The sequence below is a fragment of the Taudactylus pleione genome, unplaced genomic scaffold, assembly GCF_031769625.1.
Source record: "Taudactylus pleione unplaced genomic scaffold, aTauple2 ptg000740l, whole genome shotgun sequence".
Classification (NCBI taxonomy): domain Eukaryota; kingdom Metazoa; phylum Chordata; class Amphibia; order Anura; family Myobatrachidae; genus Taudactylus; species Taudactylus pleione.
Genome location: NW_028285142.1, coordinates 124,814 through 148,374, shown reverse-complemented (window position 1 = coordinate 148,374; position 23,561 = coordinate 124,814). Strand labels below are relative to the sequence as shown.

The following is a 23,561-nucleotide window of genomic DNA, read 5'->3' as shown; positions in this document are numbered from 1 at the left end:
ACATCGCAGAGGGTACAGCTGCCAAATGCCTGTAACAGTGACAGTCCCGCACCCCTCAGATACAGTCTGGGGAGGGATCCAGCACCCAGCATAATTGGGTACGGGATGACAGCGCTCGGGATCTCGGCGCTCAGGATCCTGACAGGGTTAGGAGACCAGGACTTGTCGGTCAGTATTCTAACCCACCCCCTATCCCAGTTACCTAAACCTAACCTCCTGCTCTACGTACCCTAAACCTAACCCTCCCCTCATAGTACCTACCCCCGGTATTTCCCGTCAGGATGCCGCGCCAGGATTCTGACAGGAGTGGGGATTCCAGCACTGGCACTGTAAGTGCATCCCGTATAATGACAGTCTCTATGCCCATTCTCTGAGCTGTAGGACGGCAGCAGAACTATCTATATAGTAACACGGGGAGCCCTGGTCACACAGCACCAGCCGCCATGTACAGACAGAATAACACATTAAGCGGCAGATTGTTGAAGGGAATGAACAACATTTATTAGGGAGCGAGGAGATAAATCTACAGCAGGAAACGTGTCTACAAGATTCTAGCAAAATCTTCAGGGTTATAGCGAGGGCCCCACGTGACCCCCACCCTAAAGAACACATTGGAGGGTAAAACGCAGACAGACTGGCTTGTTACATGTGGGTACCTGCTGGGCTTTGTGGCAGCAATATTTGTACCATACAAACATTAATAGTCTGGTATATCTGCCATAGGGGGGAATTTACACCTATAACGCAGCAAAATGCTATATGATAAATAAAAAGCTATAATGAATAAATAGTATCTACATTACATGTGCAGATAAAGGAATGTACCACGTACAATTCCCTACAGAGCGGCACCAATCACTGCCCTGAAATAAATATTCCTATACACCATAAAGCAGGTAAATAGTGACTAATTACCAAGTAACAGAGATTAGCAGGAGCAATGTACAGCGCTAATCAGGCTGAAGCCTTTATCTGCTGTAATCTGCTTATCTGAGTCTTAACATTGGTGCAATCAGACCCTAATACAGCAGAAGGTAACCCTGTGCCCCGCCTGCTGCTCCCTACTCACTAATACAGCAGGAGATAACCCTGTGCCCCGTCTGCTGCTCCCTACTCACTACTCACTAATACAGCAGAAGGTAACCCTGTGCCCCGTCTGCTGCTCCCTACTCACTAATACAGGAGATAACCCTGTGCCCCGTCTGCTGCTCCCTACTCACTAATACAGGAGATAACCCTGTGCCCCGTCTGCTGCTCCCTACTCACTAATACAGCAGAAGGTAACCCTGTGCCCCGTCTGCTGCTCTCTACTCACTAATACAGGAGATAACCCTGTGCCATGTCTGCTGCTCCCTACTCACTAATACAGGAGATAACCCTGTGCCCCGTCTGCTGCTCCCTACTCACTAATACAGCAGAAGTTAACCCTGTGCCCCGTCTGCTGCTCCCTACTCACTAATACAGGAGACAACCCTGTGCCCCGTCTGCTGCTCCCTACTCAGTAATACAGGAGACAACCCTGTGCCCCGTCTGCTGCTCCCTACTCACTAATACAGGAGACAACCCTGTGCCCCGTCTGCTGCTCCCTACTCACTAATACAGGCGATAACCCTGTGCCCCGTCTGCTGCTACCTACTCTCTAATACAGCAGGTAATAACCCTGTGCCCCGTCTGCTGCTCCCTACTCACTAATACAGCAGGAGATAACAACCCTGTGCCCCGTCTGCTGCTCCCTACTCACTAATACAGCAGAAGGTAACCCTGTGCCCCGTCTGCTGCTCCCTACTCACTAATACAGCAGAAGGTAACCCTGTGCCCCGTCTGCTGCTCCCTACTCACTAATACAGGAGACAACCCTGTGCCCCGTCTGCTGCTCCCTACTCACTAATACAGGAGATAACCCTGTGCCCCGTCTGCTGCTCCCTACTCTCTAATACAGAAGGTAATAACCCTGTGCCCCGTCTGCTGCTCCCTACTCACTAATACAGGCGATAACCCTGTGCCCCGTCTGCTGCTACCTACTCTCTAATACAGCAGGTAATAACCCTGTGCCCCGTCTGCTGCTCCCTACTCACTAATACAGCAGGAGGTAGTAACCCTGTGCCCCGTCTGCTGCTCCCTACTCAGTAATACAGGAGACAACCCTGTGCCCCGTCTGCTGCTCCCTACTCACTAATACAGGCGATAACCCTGTGCCCCGTCTGCTGCTCCCTACTCTCTAATACAGGAGGTAATAACCCTGTGCCCCGTCTGCTGCTCCCTACTCACTAATACAGCAGGAGGTAATAACCCTGTGCCCAGTCTGCTGCTCTACTCACTAATACAGGAGATAACCCTGTCACCCGTCTCCTGCTCCCTACTCACAAATACAGCAGGAGATAATAACCGTGTGACCCGTCTACTGCTCCCTACTCACTAATACAGCAGGAGATAATAACCCTGTGCCCCGTCTGCTGCTCCCTACTCACTAATACAGCAGGAGATAATAACCCTGTGACCCGTCTACTGCTCCCTACTCACTAATACAGCAGGAGATAATAACCCTGTGACCCGTCTAATGCTCCCTACTCACTAATACAGCAGGAGATAATAACCCTGTCACCCGTCTACTGCTCCCTACTCACTAATACAGCAGGAGATAATAACCCTGTGACCCGTCTGCTGCTCCCTACTCAGTAATACAGCAGGAGATAATAACCCTGTGCCCCATCTGCTGCTCCCTATTCACTAATACAGCAGGAGATAATAACCCTGTGCCCCATCTGCTGCTCCCTACTCACTAATACAGGAGGTAATAACCCTGTGCCCCGTCTGCTGCTCCCTACTCACTAATACAGCAGGAGATAATAACCCTGTGCCCCGTCTGCTGCTCCCTACTCACTAATACAGCAGGAGATAATAACACTGTGCCCCGTCTGCTGCTCCCTACTCACTAATACAGCAGGAGATAATAACCCTGTGCCCAGTCTGCTGCTCCCTACTCACTAATACAGCAGGAGATAATAACCCTGTCACCCGTCTCCTGCTCCCTACTCACTAATACAGCAGGAGATAACCCTGTGCCCCGTCTGCTGCTCCCTACTCACTAATACAGCAGGAGATAATAACCCTGTGCCCCATCTGCTGCTCCCAACTCACTAATACAGCAGGAGATAACCCTGTGGCCCGTCTGCTGCTCCCTACTCACTAATACAGCAGGAGATAACCCTGTGCCCCGTCTGCTGCTCCCTACTCTCTAATACAGGAGATAACCCTGTGCCCCGTCTGCTGCTCCCTACTCACTAATACAGCAGGAGATAATAACCCCGTGACCCCTCTACTGCTCCCTACTCACTAATACAGCAGGAGATAATAACCCCGTGACCCCTCTACTGCTCCCTACTCACTAATACAGCAGGAGATAACCCTGTCACCCGTCTGCTGCTCCCAACTCAATAATAATATTAGTAATAAATACATTTCAGGAGACACTTCTGTATACTGAACTGCAGCCAGTAACACACACACACACACACACACACACACACATACTGCAACCAGTAACACACACACACACACACACACACACACACATACTGCAGCCAGTAACACACACACACACACACACACACACACACACACACTGCAGCCAGTAACACACACACACACATACTGCAGCCAGTAACACACACACACACATACTGCAGCCAGTAACACACACACACACACATACTGCAGCCAGTAACACACACACACACATACTGCAGCCAGTAACACACACACACATACTGCAGCCAGTAACACACACACACACATACTGCAGCCAGTAACACCCACACATACTGCAGCCAGTAACACACACACATACTGCAGCCAGTAACACACACACATACTGCAGCCAGTAACACACACACACATACTGCAGCCAGTAACACACACACACATACTGCAGCCAGTAACACACACATACTGCAGCCAGTAACACACACACACACACATACTGCAGCCAGTAACACACAAACACACATACTGCAGCCAGTAACACACAAACACACATACTGCAGCCAGTAACACACACACATACTGCAGCCAGTAACACACACACACACACATACTGCAGCCAGTAACACACACATACTGCAGCCAGTAACACACACACATACTGCAGCCAGTAACACACACACACCTATACTGCAGCCAGTAACACACACACATACTGCAGCCAGTAACACACACACATACTGCAGCCAGTAACACAAACACACCTATACTGCAGCCAGTAACACACACACACACACACATACTGCAGCCAGTAACACACACACACACATACTGCAGCCAGTAACACACACACACATACTGCAGCCAGTAACACACACACACATACTGCAGCCAGTAACACACACATACTGCAGCCAGTAACACACACACACTGCAGCAAGTAACACACACACACACACTGCAGCCAGTAAAACACACACACTGCAGCCAGTAATACACACACACACACACACTGCAGCCAGTAACACACACACACACACTGCAGCCAGTAACACACACACACATACTGCAGCCAGTAACACACACACACACACACATACTGCAGCCAGTAACACACACACACATACTGCAGCCAGTAACACACACACACACACTGCAGCCGGTAACACACACACACAAACTGCAGCCGGTAACACACACACACATACTGCAGCCAGTAACACACACACACTGCAGCCAGTAATACACACACACACTGCAGCCGGTAACACACACACACAAACTGCAGCCGGTAACACACACACACATACTGCAGCCAGTAAAACACACACACTGCAGCCAGTAATACACACACACACACACACTGCAGCCAGTAACACACACACACACACTGCAGCCAGTAACACACACACACATACTGCAGCCAGTAACACACACACACATACTGCAGCCAGTAACACACACACACACACATACTGCAGCCAGTAAAACACACACACACACATACTGCAGCCAGTAACACACACACACACACACTGCAGCCGGTAACACACACACACAAACTGCAGCCGGTAACACACACACACATACTGCAGCCAGTAACACACACACACATACTGCAGCCAGTAACACACACATACACACTGCAGCCAGTAACACACACACACACACACACAACTGCAGGCAGTAACACACACACACACACATATACTGCAGCCAGTAACACACACATACTGCAGCCAGTAACACACACACACATACTGCAGCCAGTAACACACACACATAACTGCAGCCAGTAACACACACACACTGCAGCCAGTAACACACACACACTGCAGCCAGTAACACACACATACATACTGCAGCCAGTAACACACACACACACATACTGCAGCCAGTAACACACACACACACACACTGCAGCCAGTAACACACACACATACTGCAGCCAGTAACACACACACACACATACTGCAGCCAGTAACACACACATACTGCAGCCAGTAACACACACACACACATACTGCAGCCAGTAACACACACACACACATACTGCAGCCAGTAACACACACACACACATACTGCAGCCAGTAACACACACACACACACTGCAGCCAGTAACACACACATACTGCAGCCAGTAACACACACACACACATACTGCAGCCAGTAACACACACACACACATACTGCAGCCAGTAACACACACACACACTGCAGCCAGTAACACACACACACACACACACTGCAGCCAGTAACACACACACACATACTGCAGCCAGTAACACACACACACATACTGCAGCCAGTAACACACACACACATACTGCAGCCAGTAACACCCACACACACACACTGCAGCCAGTAACACCCACACACACACACTGCAGCCAGTAACACCCACACATACTGCAGCCAGTAACACACACACATACTGCAGCCAGTAACACACACACATACTGCAGCCAGTAACACACACACACTGCAGCCAGTAACACACACACACTGCAGCCAGTAACACACACACACACATACTGCAGCCAGTAACACACACACACACATACTGCAGCCAGTAACACACACACACACACTGCAGCCAGTAACACACACACACTGCAGCCAGTAACACACACACATACTGCAGCCAGTAACACACACACACACATACTGCAGCCAGTAACACACACATACTGCAGCCAGTAACACACACACACACTGCAGCCAGTAACACACACACACACATACTGCAGCCAGTAACACACACACACACACATACTGCAGCCAGTAACACACACACACACACATACTGCAGCCAGTAACACCCACACATACTGAAGCCAGTAATACACACACATACTGCAGCCAGTAACACACACACATACTGCAGCCAGTAACACACACACACATACTGCAGCCAGTAACACACACACACATACTGCAGCCAGTAACACACACATACTGCAGCCAGTAACACACACACACACACACACATACTGCAGCCAGTAACACACAAACACACATACTGCAGCCAGTAACACACAAACACACATACTGCAGCCAGTAACACACAAACACACATACTGCAGCCAGTAACACACACACACACACACACACACATACTGCAGCCAGTAACACACACACATACTGCAGCCAGTAACACACACACACCTATACTGCAGCCAGTAACACACACACATACTGCAGCCAGTAACACACACACACACATACTGCAGCCAGTAACACACACATACTGCAGCCAGTAACACACACACATACTGCAGCCAGTAACACAAACACACCTATACTGCAGCCAGTAACACACACACACACACATACTGCAGCCAGTAACACACACACATACTGCAGCCAGTAACACACACACACCTATACTGCAGCCAGTAACACACACACATACTGCAGCCAGTAACACACACACACACATACTGCAGCCAGTAACACACACATACTGCAGCCAGTAACACACACACATACTGCAGCCAGTAACACAAACACACCTATACTGCAGCCAGTAACACACACACACACACACACACACTGCAGCCAGTAACACACACACACATACTGCAGCCAGTAACACACACACACACATACTGCAGCCAGTAACACACACACACACATACTGCAGCCAGTAACACACACACACATACTGCAGCCAGTAACACACACACACATACTACAGCCAGTAACACACACACACATACTGCAGCCAGTAACACACACACACATACTGCAGCCAGTAACACACACATACTGCAGCCAGTAACACATACATACTGCAGCCAGTAACACACACACACTGCAGCAAGTAACACACACACACACTGCAGCCAGTAACACACACACACTGCAGCCAGTAATACACACACACACACTGCAGCCAGTAACACACACACACACACTGCAGCCAGTAACACACACACACACATACTGCAGCCAGTAACACACACACACACACACTCATACTGCAGCCAGTAACACACACACACACATACTGCAGCCAGTAACACACACACACACACACACTGCAGCCAGTAACACACACACACATACTGCAGCCAGTAACACACACACACACACACTCATACTGCAGCCAGTAACACACACACACACATACTGCAGCCAGTAACACACACACACACACATACTGCAGCCAGTAACACACACACACATACTGCAGCCAGTAACACACACACACACATACTGCAGCCAGTAACACACACACACATACTGCAGCCAGTAACACACACACATACTGCAGCCAGTAACACACACACACACATACTGCAGCCAGTAACACACACACACACATACTGCAGCCAGTAACACACACACACACATACTGCAGCCAGTAACACACACAAACACACTGCAGCCAGTAACACACACACACACACTGCAGCCAGTAACACACACACACTGCAGCCAGTAACACACACACACACACACAACTGCAGGCAGTAACACACACACACATATACTGAAGCCAGTAACACACACACACACATGCTGCAGCCAGTAACACACACACACACACATATACTGAAGCCAGTAACACACACACACATGCTGCAGCCAGTAACACACACACACATGCTGCAGCCAGTAACACACACACACGCTGCAGCCAGTAACACACACACACACACTGCAGCCAGTAACACACACACACACTGCAGCCAGTAACACACACACACACGCATACTGCAGCCAGTAACACACACACACACACTGCAGCCAGTAAAACACACACACACACACATACTGCAGCCAGTAACACACACACACTGCAGCCAGTAACACACACACACACACACACTGCAGCCAGTATCACACACACACACACACAACTGCAGGCAGTAACACACACACACACATATACTGCAGCCAGTAACACACACACACACATGCTGCAGCCAGTAACACACACACACACACGCTGCAGCCAGTAACACACACACTGCAGCCAGTAACACACACACACACACATACTGCAGCCAATAACACACACACACACACACTGCAGCCAGTAACACACACACACACTGCAGCCAGTAAAACACACACACACACACATACTGCAGCCAGTAACACACACACACATACTGCAGCCAGTAACACACACACACATACTGCAGCCAGTAACACACACACACACACTGCAGCCAGTAACACACACACACACACACAACTGCAGGCAGTAACACACACACACATATACTGCAGCCAGTAACACACACACACATGCTGCAGCCAGTAACACACACACACATGCTGCAGCCAGTAACACACACACACACATACTGCAGCCGGAAACACACACACACAAACAGCAGCCAGTAACACACACACACACATACTGCAGCCAGTAACACACACACATACTGCAGCCAGTAACACACACACATACTGCAGCCAGTAACACACACACACACATACTGCAGCCAGTAACACACACACTGCAGCCGGTAACACACACACACAAACTGCAGCCGGTAACACACACACACATACTGCAGCCAGTAACACACACACACACATACTGCAGCCAGTAACACACACACACACATACTGCAGCCAGTAACACACACACACACACATACTGCAGCCAGTAACACACACACACATACTGCAGCCAGTAACACACACATACTGCAGCCAGTAACACACACACACATGCTGCAGCCGGTAACACACACACACATGCTGCAGCCGGTAACACACACACACATACTGCAGCCAGTAATACACACACACATGCTGCAGCCAGTAACACACACACACATACTGCAGCCAGTAACACACACACATATGCTGCAGCCAGTAACACACACATACACACTGCAGCCAGTAACACACACACACACACACACACAACTGCAGGCAGTAACACACACACACACACATATACTGCAGCCAGTAACACACACATACTGCAGCCAGTAACACACACACACATGCTGCAGCCAGTAACACACACACACATGCTGCAGCCAGTAACACACACATACACACTGCAGCCAGTAACACACACACACACACCCACACAACTGCAGGCAGTAACACACACACACACACACACATACTGCAGCGAGTAACACACATACACACACATACTGCAGCCAGTAACACACACACACACATACTGCAGCCAGTAATACACACACACACATACTGCAGCCAGTAATACACACACACACATACTGCAGCCAGTAACACACACACACATACTGCAGCCAGTAACACACACACACATACTGCAGCCAGTAACACAAACACACTGCAGCCAGTAACACACACACATACTGCAGCCAGTAACACACACACACATACTGCAGCCAGTAACACACACACACATACTGCAGCCAGTAACACACACACACATACTGCAGCCAGTAACACACACACTGCAGCCAGTAACACACACACACACACTGCAGCCAGTAACACACACACACTGCAGCCAGTAACACACACACACATACTGCAGCCAGCAACACACACACACATACTGCAGCCAGTAACACACACACACATACTGCAGCCAGTAACACACACACATAACTGCAGCCAGTAACACACACATACTGCAGCCAGTAACACACACACACATACTGCAGCCAGTAACACACACACACACTGCAGCCAGTAACACACACTGCAGCCAGTAACACACACACACACACATACTGCAGCTAGAAACACACACACAAACATACTGCAGCCAGAAACACACACACACACACATACTGCAGCCAGTAACACACACACACACATACTGCAGCCAGTAACACACACACACACATACTGCAGCCAGTAACACACACACACACATACTGCAGCCAGTAACACACACACACACATACTGCAGCCAGTAACACACACACACAAATACTGCAGCCAGAAACACACACACAAACATACTGCAGCCAGAAACACACACACACACTGCAGCCAGAAACACACACACACACATACTGCAGCCAGCAACACACACACACATACTGCAGCCAGTAACACACACACACATACTGCAGCCAGTAACACACATACACATACTGCAGCCAGTAACACACACACACATACTGCAGCCAGTAACACACACACACATACTGCAGCCAGTAACACACACACACACACATACTGCAGCCAGTAACACACACACACACACATACTGCAGCCAGTAACACACACACACATACTGCAGCCAGTAACACACACACACACATACTGCAGCCAGTAACACACACACACACATACTGCAGCCAGTAACACACACACACACACACATACTGCAGCCAGTAACACACACACACACATACTGCAGCCAGTAACACACACACACATACTGCAGCCAGTAACACACACACATACATACTGCAGCCAGTAACACACACACACACATACTGCAGCCAGTAACACACACACACACATACTGCAGCCAGTAACACACACACACACATACTGCAGCCAGTAACACACACACACACATACTGCAGCCAGTAACACACACATACTGCAGCCAGTAACACACACACACTGCAGCCAGTAACACACACACACTGCAGCCAGTAACACACACACACTGCAGCCAGTAACACACACACACTGCAGCCAGTAACACACACACACTGCAGCCAGTAACACACACACACACACTGCAGCCAGTAACACACACACACACACTGCAGCCAGTAACACACACACACATACTGCAGCCAGTAACACACACACACATACTGCAGCCAGTAACACACACACACACATAGCTGCAGCCAGTAACACACACATACTGTAGCCAGTAACACACACACACACATACTGCAGCCAGTAACACACACACACTGCAGCCAGTAACACACACACACTGCAGCCAGTAACACACACACACACACTGCAGCCAGTAACACACACACACACATACTGCAGCCAGCAACACACACACACATACTGCAGCCAGTAACACACACACACATACTGCAGCCAGTAACACACATACACACTGCGGCCAGTAACACACACACATACTGCAGCCAGCAACACACACACACACACACACATACTGCAGCCAGTAACACACACACCCACATACTGCAGCCAGTAACACACATACACACTGCGGCCAGTAACACACACACTGCAGCCAGTAGCACACACACACACACACACATACTGCAATACCGCAGCTGTTAACAACACAAACATACTGCTATACCACAGCTGGTAACACACTCCTTGTCTGCAATACTATAGTCAGTAACAGATAACGCTGTAATATGTAACCCCTGCAATACCGCAGCCAGTAATATGTAACCCCTGCAATACCGCAGCCAGTAATATGTAACCCCTGCAATACCGCAGCCAGTAATAGGTAACCCCTGCAATACCGCAGCCAGTAATAGGTAACCCCTGCAATACCCCAGCCAGTAATATGTAACCCCTGCAATACCCCAGCCAGTAATGTGTAACCCCTGCAATACCGCAGCTAGTAATGTGTAACCCCTGCAATACCGCAGCCAGTAATATGTAACCCCTGCAATACCGCAGCCAGTATTATGTAACCCCTGCAATACCGCAGCCAGTAATATGTAACCCCTGCAATACCGCAGCCAGTAATATGTAACCCCTGCAATACCGCAGCCAGTAATATGTAACCCCTGCAATACCGCAGCCAGTAATACGTAACCCCTGCAATACCACAGCCAGTAATACGTAACCCCTGCAATACCACATCCAGTAATGTGTAACCCCTGCAATACCACAGCCAGTAATGTGTAACCCCTGCAATACCACAGCCAGTAATATGTAACCCCTGCAATACCACAGCCAGTAATGTGTAACCCCTGCAATACCCCAGCCAGTAATATGTAACCCCTGCAATACCCCAGCCAGTAATATGTAACCCCTGCAATACCACAGCCAGTAATGTGTAACCCCTGCAATACCACAGCCAGTAATATGTAACCCCTGCAATACCACAGCCAGTAATGTGTAACCCCTGCAATACCACAGCCAGTAACACATAACCCCTGTCACATGTACAGACACAGGTTCACTTTTATTTTTGGATTGTTGGAGGAAACCGGAGCACCAGAAGCAATCCCACACAAACATGGGTAGAACCTACAAACTCCACACAAATAAAACAATGGTAGAAGTCAAACCCAAGATCTCAGTCTTTTGAGGCAGCAAAGCTAACCACTACTCCAACCGTGTCACACAATATATGTATGTGTGACTGACATAGCTCAATCTGTTAGTATAATGTGCCAATGTGTAAAAACAAAATAATGTCTACTCCAGCAACCATATTCCACCAATAGCAAATCATTCATAGCTCGGAGCTAGGGACTGGTGTAAGCTATGGAAGCTAGCAGTGAGATATCATCCATAGCTCAGAGCTAGGGACTGTGTAAGCTATGGAAGCTAGCAGTGAGAAATCATTCCTAGCTCGGAGCTAGGGACTGGTGTAAGCTATGGAAGCTAGCAGTGAGATATCATCCATAGCTCAGAGCTAGGACTGTGTAAGCTATGGAAGCTAGCAGTGAGAAATCATTCATAGCTCGGAGCTAGGGACTGGTGTAAGCTATGGAAGCTAGCAGTGAGATATCATCCATAGCTCAGAGCTAGGGACTGTGTAAGCTATGGAAGCTAGCAGTGAGAAATCATTCATAGCTCGGAGCTAGGGACTGGTGTAAGCTATGGAAGCTAGCAGTGAGAAATCATTCATAGCTCGGAGCTAGGGACTGGTGTAAGCTATGGAAGCTAGCAGTGAGAAATCATTCCTAGCTCAGAGCTAGTGACTGGTGTAAGCTATGGAAGCTAGCAGTGAGAAATCATCCGTAGCTCAGAGCTAGGGACTGGTGTAAGCTATGGAAGCTAGCAGTGAGAAATCATCCGTAGCTCAGAGCTAGGGACTGGTGTAAGCTATGGAAGCTAGCAGTGAGAAATCATTCCTAGCTCAGAGCTAGGGACTGGTGTAAACTATGGAAGCTAGCAGAGAGAAATCATCCATAGCTCGGAGCTAGGGACTGGTGTAAGCTATGGAAGCTAGCAGTGAGAAATCATCCGTAGCTCAGAGCTAGGGACTGGTGTAAGCTATGGAAGCTAGCAGTGAGAAATCATTCCTAGCTCAGAGCTAGGGACTGGTGTAAACTATGGAAGCTAGCAGAGAGAAATCATCCATAGCTCGGAGCTAGGGACTGGTGTAAGCTATGGAAGCTAGCAGTGAGATATCATTCCTAGCTCAGAGCTAGGGACTGGTGTAAGCTATGGAAGCTAGCAGAGAGAAATCATTCATAGCTCAGAGCTAGGGACTGGTGTAAGGTATGGAAGCTAGCAGTGAGATATCATCCATAGCTCAGAGCTAGGACTGTGTAAGCTATGGAAGCTAGCAGTGAGAAATCATTCATAGCTCGGAGCTAGGGACTGGTGTAAGCTATGGAAGCTAGCAGTGAGATATCATCCATAGCTCAGAGCTAGGGACTGTGTAAGCTATGGAAGCTAGCAGTGAGAAATCATCCGTAGCTCAGAGCTAGGGACTGGTGTAAGCTATGGAAGCTAGCAGTGAGAAATCATCCGTAGCTCAGAGCTAGGGACTGGTGTAAGCTATGGAAGCTAGCAGTGAGAAATCATTCCTAGCTCAGAGCTAGGGACTGGTGTAAACTATGGAAGCTAGCAGAGAGAAATCATCCATAGCTCGGAGCTAGGGACTGGTGTAAGCTATGGAAGCTAGCAGTGAGATATCATTCCTAGCTCAGAGCTAGGGACTGGTGTAAGCTATGGAAGCTAGCAGAGAGAAATCATCCATAGCTCAGAGCTAGGAACTGGTGTAAGGTATGGAAGCTAGCAGAGAGAAATCATCCATAGCTCAGAGCTAGGAACTGGTGTAAGCTATGGAAGCTAGCAGTGAGAAATCATTCATAGCTCGGAGCTAGGGACTGGTGTAAGCTATGGAAGCTAGCAGTGAGAAATCATTCATAGCTCAGAGCTAGGGACTGGTGTAAGGTATGGAAGCTAGCAGTGAGAAATCATTCATAGCTCGGAGCTAGGGACTGGTGTAAGCTATGGAAGCTAGCAGTGAGAAATCATTCATAGCTCAGAGCTAGGGACTGGTGTAAGGTATGGAAGCTAGCAGGTAGAAATCATTCATAGCTCAGAGCTAGGGACTGGTGTAAGCTATGGAAGCTAGCAGTGAGAAATCATTCCTAGCTCGGAGCTAGGGACTGGTGTAAGCTATGGAAGCTAGCAGTGAGAAATCATCCATAGCTCAGAGCTAGTGACTGGTGTAAGCTATGGAAGCTAGCAGTGAGAAATCATTCATAGCTCGGAGCTAGGGACTGGTGTAAGCTATGGAAGCTAGCAGTGAGAAATCATCCATAGCTCAGAGCTAGGGACTGGTGTAAGCTATGGAAGCTAGCAGTGAGATATCATCCATAGCTCAGAGCTAGGGACTGTGTAAGCTATGGAAGCTAGCAGTGAGATATCATCCATAGCTCAGAGCTAGGGACTGTGTAAGCTATGGAAGCTAGCAGTGAGATATCATTCATAGATCAGAGCTAGGGACTGGTGTAAGCTATGGAAGCTAGCAGTGAGAAATCATTGATAGCTCGGAGCTAGGGACTGGTGTAAGGTATGGAAGCTAGCAGTGAGAAATCATTCCTAGCTCGGAGCTAGGGACTGGTGTAAGCTATGGAAGCTAGCAGTGAGAAATCATTCATAGCTCAGAGCTAGAGACTGGTGTAAGCTATGGAAGCTAGCAGTGAGAAATCATCCATAGCTCAGAGCTAGAGACTGGTGTAAGCTATGGAAGCTAGCAGTGAGAAATCATCCATAGCTCAGAGCTAGGGACTGGTGTAAGCTATGGAAGCTAGCAGTGAGATATCATCCATAGCTCAGAGCTAGGGACTGTGTAAGCTATGGAAGCTAGCAGTGAGATATCATCCATAGCTCAGAGCTAGGGACTGTGTAAGCTATGGAAGCTAGCAGTGAGATATCATTCATAGATCAGAGCTAGGGACTGGTGTAAGCTATGGAAGCTAGCAGTGAGAAATCATTGATAGCTCGGAGCTAGGGACTGGTGTAAGGTATGGAAGCTAGCAGTGAGAAATCATTCCTAGCTCGGAGCTAGGGACTGGTGTAAGCTATGGAAGCTAGCAGTGAGAAATCATTCATAGCTCAGAGCTAGAGACTGGTGTAAGCTATGGAAGCTAGCAGTGAGAAATCATTCATAGCTCAGAGCTAGGGACTGGTGTAAGCTATGGAAGCTAGCAGTGAGAAATCATTGATAGCTCGGAGCTAGGGACTGGTGTAAGGTATGGAAGCTAGCAGTGAGAAATCATTCATGGCTCAGAGCTAGGGACTGGTGTAAGCTATGGAAGCTAGCAGTGAGAAATCATTCATAGCTCGGAGCTAGGGACTGGTGTAAGCTATGGAAGCTAGCAGTGAGAAATCATTCATAGCTCAGAGCTAGGGACTGGTGTAAGGTATGGAAGCTAGCAGTGAGAAATCATTCCTAGCTCGGAGATAGGGGCCACCCGTATTATACCTGCTGCAGAGGCTGCGAGGAGGTGGGTGTGACGCGGGACCCGCAGCCAGATGAGTGTTGTTCAGTGTGTATGAACAACCATCATCTGGAGATATATCTTTTAGGTGTATACCCAGCTTTACAGTTTGTCATGTCGGGAGCAAAACTTAAAGGGACACGAATGGAACAAGAAAACACAGAGCCAATTACACAGACAGGAGCGGATGGTCTCAGTGGTAACATGGCGGGTCATCCATCATGGGTACACCCTGGATTCAGGTCATTTGAGTACAAGTTAGTGTCGCCTGTTTGACCACCCCAAAGCCAGCAACATACATTCTTAATTTACAGAGGCCAAACATTGGTTAGCAGGGTCCCAGAGTGTCACATCACACGGAGATATCATTTTTAGATTGTAAGCTCTCACGAGCAGGGCCAGCTACCCTCTTGTGCTTCTCCTTACTATAGAGTAATTTACTTCTTACTCACCACTAGGGCACCTAACACTTGGTGCTTATGCTCTGTTGCTTATCTGGGTGATATGGTCGCTAATTGCAATATGTATTATCCATGTCCATGTCCTGTATTGTATTGTTCTGTAAGTCACTTGTCTACAATTTGTTTATGTACTTTGTAAGGCGCTGCGGAACACTTGTGGCGCCATATAAATAAATGATAATAATAATAATAATGGACCAGTCATGTTTGCTGTACATCTGAATGAAGGAATTTGTTACAAAAAAAAAAGTGAATAACCTACTAAACTGTGCCCCCCCCCAAAAAAATGGCAAATAAGATAACCAGACACTGTCTGATGCCCTGAGTGGTCATATGTATTACAGGCTGTGTACAGTTTTATAGGGTTTTACAGCTTTTATTACCCAGCAAGTGTCTATCAGCAAATACAGTCCCTAGAGTATTTTAGGGTACATTAACATGTCTGTTGTGATATTTATGTAGTACATGCAAGTTTGTAAAATATCAGGAAAAACACTTTAAAATCTGTTTAAAAACAATTTCCCATCAATAGAACACCCAACATCCATGTTCCACATCATTACGCCCATTTCCACCACTATAACATCCAAAATCCATGTTCCACATCATTATACCCATTTCCCATCAGTACAGCACCTCACCATACATCTCACATCATTACACCCATTCCCCATCACCTCACCATACATGTCCCACATCATTACACCTATTTCCCATCAGTACAACATCCACCATACGTGTCCCACATCATTATACCCATTTCTACCACTATAACACCCAACATCCATGTCCCACATCATTACACCCATTTTCCATCAGTACATCACCTCACCATACATGTCCTACATCATTACACCCATTTCCCATCACTACATCCCCTCACCATACATGTCCCACATCATTACACCTATTTCCCATCAGTACATCACATCACCATACATGTCCTACATCAATACACCTATTTCCCATCACTACATCACCTCACCATACATGTCCCACATCATTACACCCATTTCCCATCACCTCACCATCCATGTCCTACATCATTACACCCATTTCCCATCACTACATCCCCTCACCATACATGTCCTACATCATTACACCCATTTCCCATCAGTACAGCACCTCACCATCCATGTCCCACATCATTACACCCATTTCCCATCAGTACAGCACCTCACCATCCATGTCCTACATCATTACACCTATTTCCCATCACTACATCACCTCACCATACATGTCATACATTGTTACACCTATTTCCCATCACTACATCCCCTCACCATACATGTCCCACATCATTACACCTATTTCCCATCAGTACAGCACCTCACCATACATGTCCTACATCATTACACCCATTTCCCATCAGTACAGCACCTCACCATACATGTCCTACATCGTTACACCTATTTCCCATCACTACATCCCCTCACCATACATGTCCCACATCATTACACCTATTTTCCATCAGTACATCACCTCACCATACATGTCCCACATCATTACACCCATTTCACATCAGTACATCTCCTCCCCATACATGTCCTACATCATTACACCCATTTCCCATTACCTCACCATACATGTCCCACATCATTACACCCATTTCCCATCTCCTCACCATACATGTCCCACATCATTACACCCATTTCCCATCACCTCACCATACATGTCCTACATCATTACACCCATTTCCCATCAGTACATCTCCTCACCATGCATGTCCTACATCATTACACCCATTTCTCACCATACATGTCCTACATCATTACACCCATTTCCCATCAGTACAGCACCTCACCATACATGTCCTACATCATTACACCCATTTCCCATCAGTACATCACCTCATCATACATGTCCTACATCATTACACCCATTTCCCATCACCTCACCATACATGTCCTACATCATAACACCCATTTCCTCATCATACATGTCCTACATCATTACACCACCTCACCATACATGTCCTACATCATTACACCCATTTCCCATCACCTCACCATACATGTCCTACATCATTACACCCATTTCCTCACCATACATGTCCTACATCATTACACCCATTTCCCATTACCTCACCATACATGTCCTACATCATTACACCCATTTCCCATCATTAAACCTCACCATACATATCCTACATCATTACACCCATTTCCCATCTCCTCACCATACATGTCCCACATCATTACACCCATTTCCCATCACCTCACCATACATGTCCTACATCATTACACCCATTTCCCATCAGTACATCTCCTCACCATACATGTCCTACATCATTACACCCATTTCCTCACCATACATGTCCTACATCATTACACCCATTTCCCATCAGTACAGCACCTCACCATACATGCCCTACATCATTACACCCATTTCCCATCAGTACATCACCTCACCATACATGTCCCACATCATTACACCCATTTCCCATCACCTCACCATACATGTCCTACATCATTACACCCATTTCCCCTCAATACAATACCCAATATCCATGTCCCACATCATTACACCCATTTCCCACCAATACACATCCAAACATTGACTGTGACAACCACCTTTAGCAAACAAAGTTTAGAATCCATGCAACGTACAATCCGTACATTTCTCCTTAGAAGGGAACCCAGGTTTTCAAAATGGCGCTAGGGCTGATCTGTGTGCTTTGATCGTTTCAAGCTATAGAGTCCTTCCAATTTATTGGCTCTGCCATCGTTTGGCTTCAGCATTTCACAGAAATATTGTTAGGCATTTGTTTGTTATTTCCCCAAGTTTTGACTTGTATTACGGGACTCCCTAGACCACAATACAAAGGGCATTGCTGAATGGGTGACAACTGCCAGATGTATCAGTGGATGACTAGCACAAGGCATTAAACAATCTAGGCCCTCTCACCTGTGTGCCTAACTCAGGTTTGGCGTTTTGGAAGTTCTACTTTGGTTTCAGAGTTCATGTTCCTGGGGACCCAGTACAACCACCCTGTGGATTACATGTAGTCAGACTGGCGAGCCTTTGTGTGGTGTGCATCGACCCTTGTGATTACTCTATTCCATATGTATCTGAAGTTCCGAAAAACTTTTTAAAAAATTGATATATAGCTCAGACTTTAGCAAATCTAACATATAAGCTAATAACTCTGACTAGCTTTGCACACAGAAACTGAACTGATTTTATGTACAGAAGGAAGCCAGAATTTATTATCGGGAACGTTCTGAAAGTCATCAGCATCTATGGCTGAGGCTGGTAACACTTGCAATACAGAAGTGTTCAATTTCGTTAGCTGGACACATCTGCAGTATAACGAGATTCATGTTTCATGGACCTTATCAGCAATCAAGGCTCTGTCCCTAGTGACTATTCTATTGCCAAGCAATGTTCCATCTTCATGGCATTAAATAGGAATACCCACTGCCCACCACTGGTTGTTGACCTTGTGATAATGCCGGTGAAGGATCCTGGCAATGGAATCTTTTGGGGTGGGGGGGAAGGGGGAAGACATCAGTGATGCCCAATAGACTTTGTTGTGACAATATAGCACCAGTACTAGCAGGTTACCAAATGCAAGAGAAACAACCCCCCAATTTGGTGGTAAAGTCAGCCCATCCAGCCCCAAACACTTGTTCTGAGGGACCTTAGGTCAATATACATCCCAAATTGCCCTGTTGCAGATCTCATGGTTGGTAATAGATGTGAAGCTCTGATTGGGCAGAATTGGGTCATTTACATTTCTTAGGGAAACCCATTCAAGCTCCTAGAGATTATATAGGACTCTGCAGAGGTAATGCCAGAGCACCAGAGGCGATACAAGTCTAGCCCCAAAGTCATTTCCTCATTACACATGAACCACTATGTACAAAGAAGGGATTTATTCTTTAGGCTGGAGTGAAAGCGTATACTGTAATCTTCCAGTGACATAGGAGGCCCAATGTTCTTGGCTGCTAGAAAAGACATATTACCCCTTTTGATTTCTTCATCAGCACCAGGATTACACATAAGAAATATGACTGGAATGAACCAAGCCGTTTAGGAGGGGTCCATCCTCCAGGTGCTTCTCATTCTTTAGTCACTCACTAGACAAACACAAGAGAAACTAAGTTATCAACTTAGATGGGAAGGAACGGCCGACTGATGCGCAATGATCACAGTTCGCGGGAGAGGGACAGAGGGCACTCTAAGCCGAGACAGCGTCTCCAAAAGACTAGCGACGTCTCGTTAAGTTACTGCACGAGACTTCGGTAAAATAACTCTCCAGGCAACAACATCACTCACAATCTGTAACTAAACTGGAAACAAGATCCTACTTATAGTGATTTCATACATGTAATCTCACCTAATAATACTTTTGTGATGTGGATTATACTGGAACACTCAAACCATTTAGGGGTAGATTTACTGGAGATGTTGCCCATAGCAACCAATCAGATTCTACTTAACATTTAACTAGTACCTTCTAGAAGATAATAGCTAGAATCTGATTGGTTGCTATGGGCAACATCTCCACTTCTATAAACTCTCACTTTAATAAATTGACCCTTTAGTGTGAGAGAACCAGGTGTAAATCACCACCTCCAGCCGGTCACAGGAGCTGTATGTGCCCAGCATGGCAGGCTTAGCCTGGCATCAGCTCTCCAGCTGCCCTTCATGTAGAAATAATCGGCGCACAAATGTACAACCTCTGGCGCTGTGAGAGAGCACATGGCGCTGATGTAGGGCATGTAACAGGTCAGTGGTCCGCGATACGTGGCGCTGTGCTCATGTGTGGGGGCCTGGGCCACGGTAAATAAGTCTTTTCACCCTTAAATCACCATAAAGGCAGCTCCTCCAATTCCTGCACATAATCTTCTAGATTTGTGTCAGAAGGAAACTAACCTACCAGTATGCTCCGACTATGGGCGGATACACAGCACCCGGAGGTAGTCTGTGCTAACACAAGTACAAACTCCACACAGAATAAGTCCCTAGTCAGAATGAGACCAATGACTGCAGCACAGAAAGACAACAATACTAACCACTGTGCCATGGTACACCTTGAAGAGCTGGGGTATGGTTAAGTCTCATCATTTCTGATTAGGGAGCATATGTTCTAGTACTAAATTGATATTGGTACTGTAATATATAAAGTTCCAATCTGCAACTAACCCCCTGTACATGACTGCTAATCAGTAGGGATGCTGATCCCTATTATATGGCTCATGTACAGGGGGCACACAGCTGGGGCACATCGACAACGCCGCTCCTTAGGTCCGTCTCGCACCTACACACCAGTATACAGACAAGTAGCGTAAGCCCAGGGGAGGTTCTCAGATCTGGAATCTTTCTTTTATTCTGGGTTCTGACCATATAATGAGCTGTAACATGTCATTGGAACACTAGAATATTAATACTGAAAAGTTACCATATTGACGCAGCTACCCAACACTAGCACCTTATAGTGATCATAGAGCCTGATTCAGAGCCGGACGCAATTAGCGCTCGCTCGTCCAGAAAATAGGGGTGGCTATTCAAATGAACCGTTCGCTCTTTGCGGTCTGTTCACGCCTCTAGGTCTGAACAAGCGTACAAAACTTGCGGTCGTTTTTTGGGAAACTACGCCCCCTGGCCGCACGCATCCTATGTCATGTCCGCTATTTATTAGATTAATCGAGTACATCGACCAGGGTATGAACTGCTCGCTATTCTTGTGGTTGGTTTTTGCTACCACAATTTTGCGAGCAGTTCGGGCTATAAAATAACCCAGTGACGTGGTCAATGACGCTGCTGTATTAATTATGCACACCCATAAAACGCTCTTTTTGACCTTTAAGCACGCCTGCGTTCGGATCTCCACTCCCCGTTTTCAAGCACCTTCCCCCGTTACCACCCACATACGCCTCATTCTGTCACTCAAATTATCAGGCATTCGCTATTTTGCGAGCACATGAATTTCGACCGCACTGACTGGTTCGTGCATGCGTATAACGATCCGTACGCATGCGCAGTTGGGCAAACATCGCTCGGAGCGAACGAGCGGCTCTGAATCAGGCCCATAGTCCCATTATACCATGTATGACCTCAACACAGACATCACTTTCCACAGATTTAGGAATTCATTTGTTTTCCGCAGGAGCAGCTCCCGTCTAAACTATTCAAAAATCGGCTAATCCCATCTAAAGAGACCCAAAAGATGGCTGCGCGGTCTGGTTATGGCGCCCAAAAGCCCTACTTTGGCCTGATTTCTGCGATAAGCAATGGGCACCTGAGCTAGGTACACCGGCCTGTGTACGGGATGCGCCTAGGAAACGAGTAGTGGCATTTATCCTGGGAAATACAGAAGCCAACCATATCGCACAACATTCCAGATTGAAAAATAGAGCAACTTCATGCCACACCCTACATTCACCACACCCCAATCTGCGCGGCAGGAGAAAATACGTTCAGAATGTTCCCTTATTCAGAAAAACCCCACAATCCTAAAAATCAGGATAGTGCAGTGAAAACTGGGACTCTGCATACAGATTTACGGTCCGAGTAACAGTTCCCACAAAGAAAAAGGCAGAAATGTGGCATCTACTTGAGATTGATGTTATTGGGAGGGTCACAAACTGTTAGTAAGTGCGGCTGGCTCGCTTTCTCCCTGCGCAATGCTGCGATTGGAGGTCTGGTGGCCTCATAAGGGGACATTTCTCTTAGGCTTGTTCTATATAACCCTTTACTCTCAGCCAATGGTATCATAACGCAGAACCTCTAACCTCTCACCATTAAGGGCCTCATTACCATCAGTACCCCTTCTGTATCCAGTGTAATCAGTTTATAACTCAGTGCACGTGTCATAACGCAGAACCTCTAACCTCTCACCATTAAGGGCCTCATTACCATCAGTACCCCTTCTGTATCCAGTGTAACCAGTTTATAACTCAGTGCACGTGTCATAACGCAGAACCTCTAACCTCTCACCATTAAGGGCCTCATTACCATCAGTACCCCTTCTCTATCCAGTGTAACCAGTTTATAACTCAGTGCACGTGTCATAACGCAGAACCTCTAACCT

General features: G+C 47.2%; 1 protein-coding gene across 1 annotated transcript in view; it reads right to left on the bottom strand.

The window, feature by feature from the left end:
• The window catches only part of CLSTN1 (calsyntenin 1), a 168,032-nt gene that overhangs the window by 105,157 nt on the left and 39,314 nt on the right, over window positions 1–23,561 (bottom strand). The window lies entirely within an intron of this gene.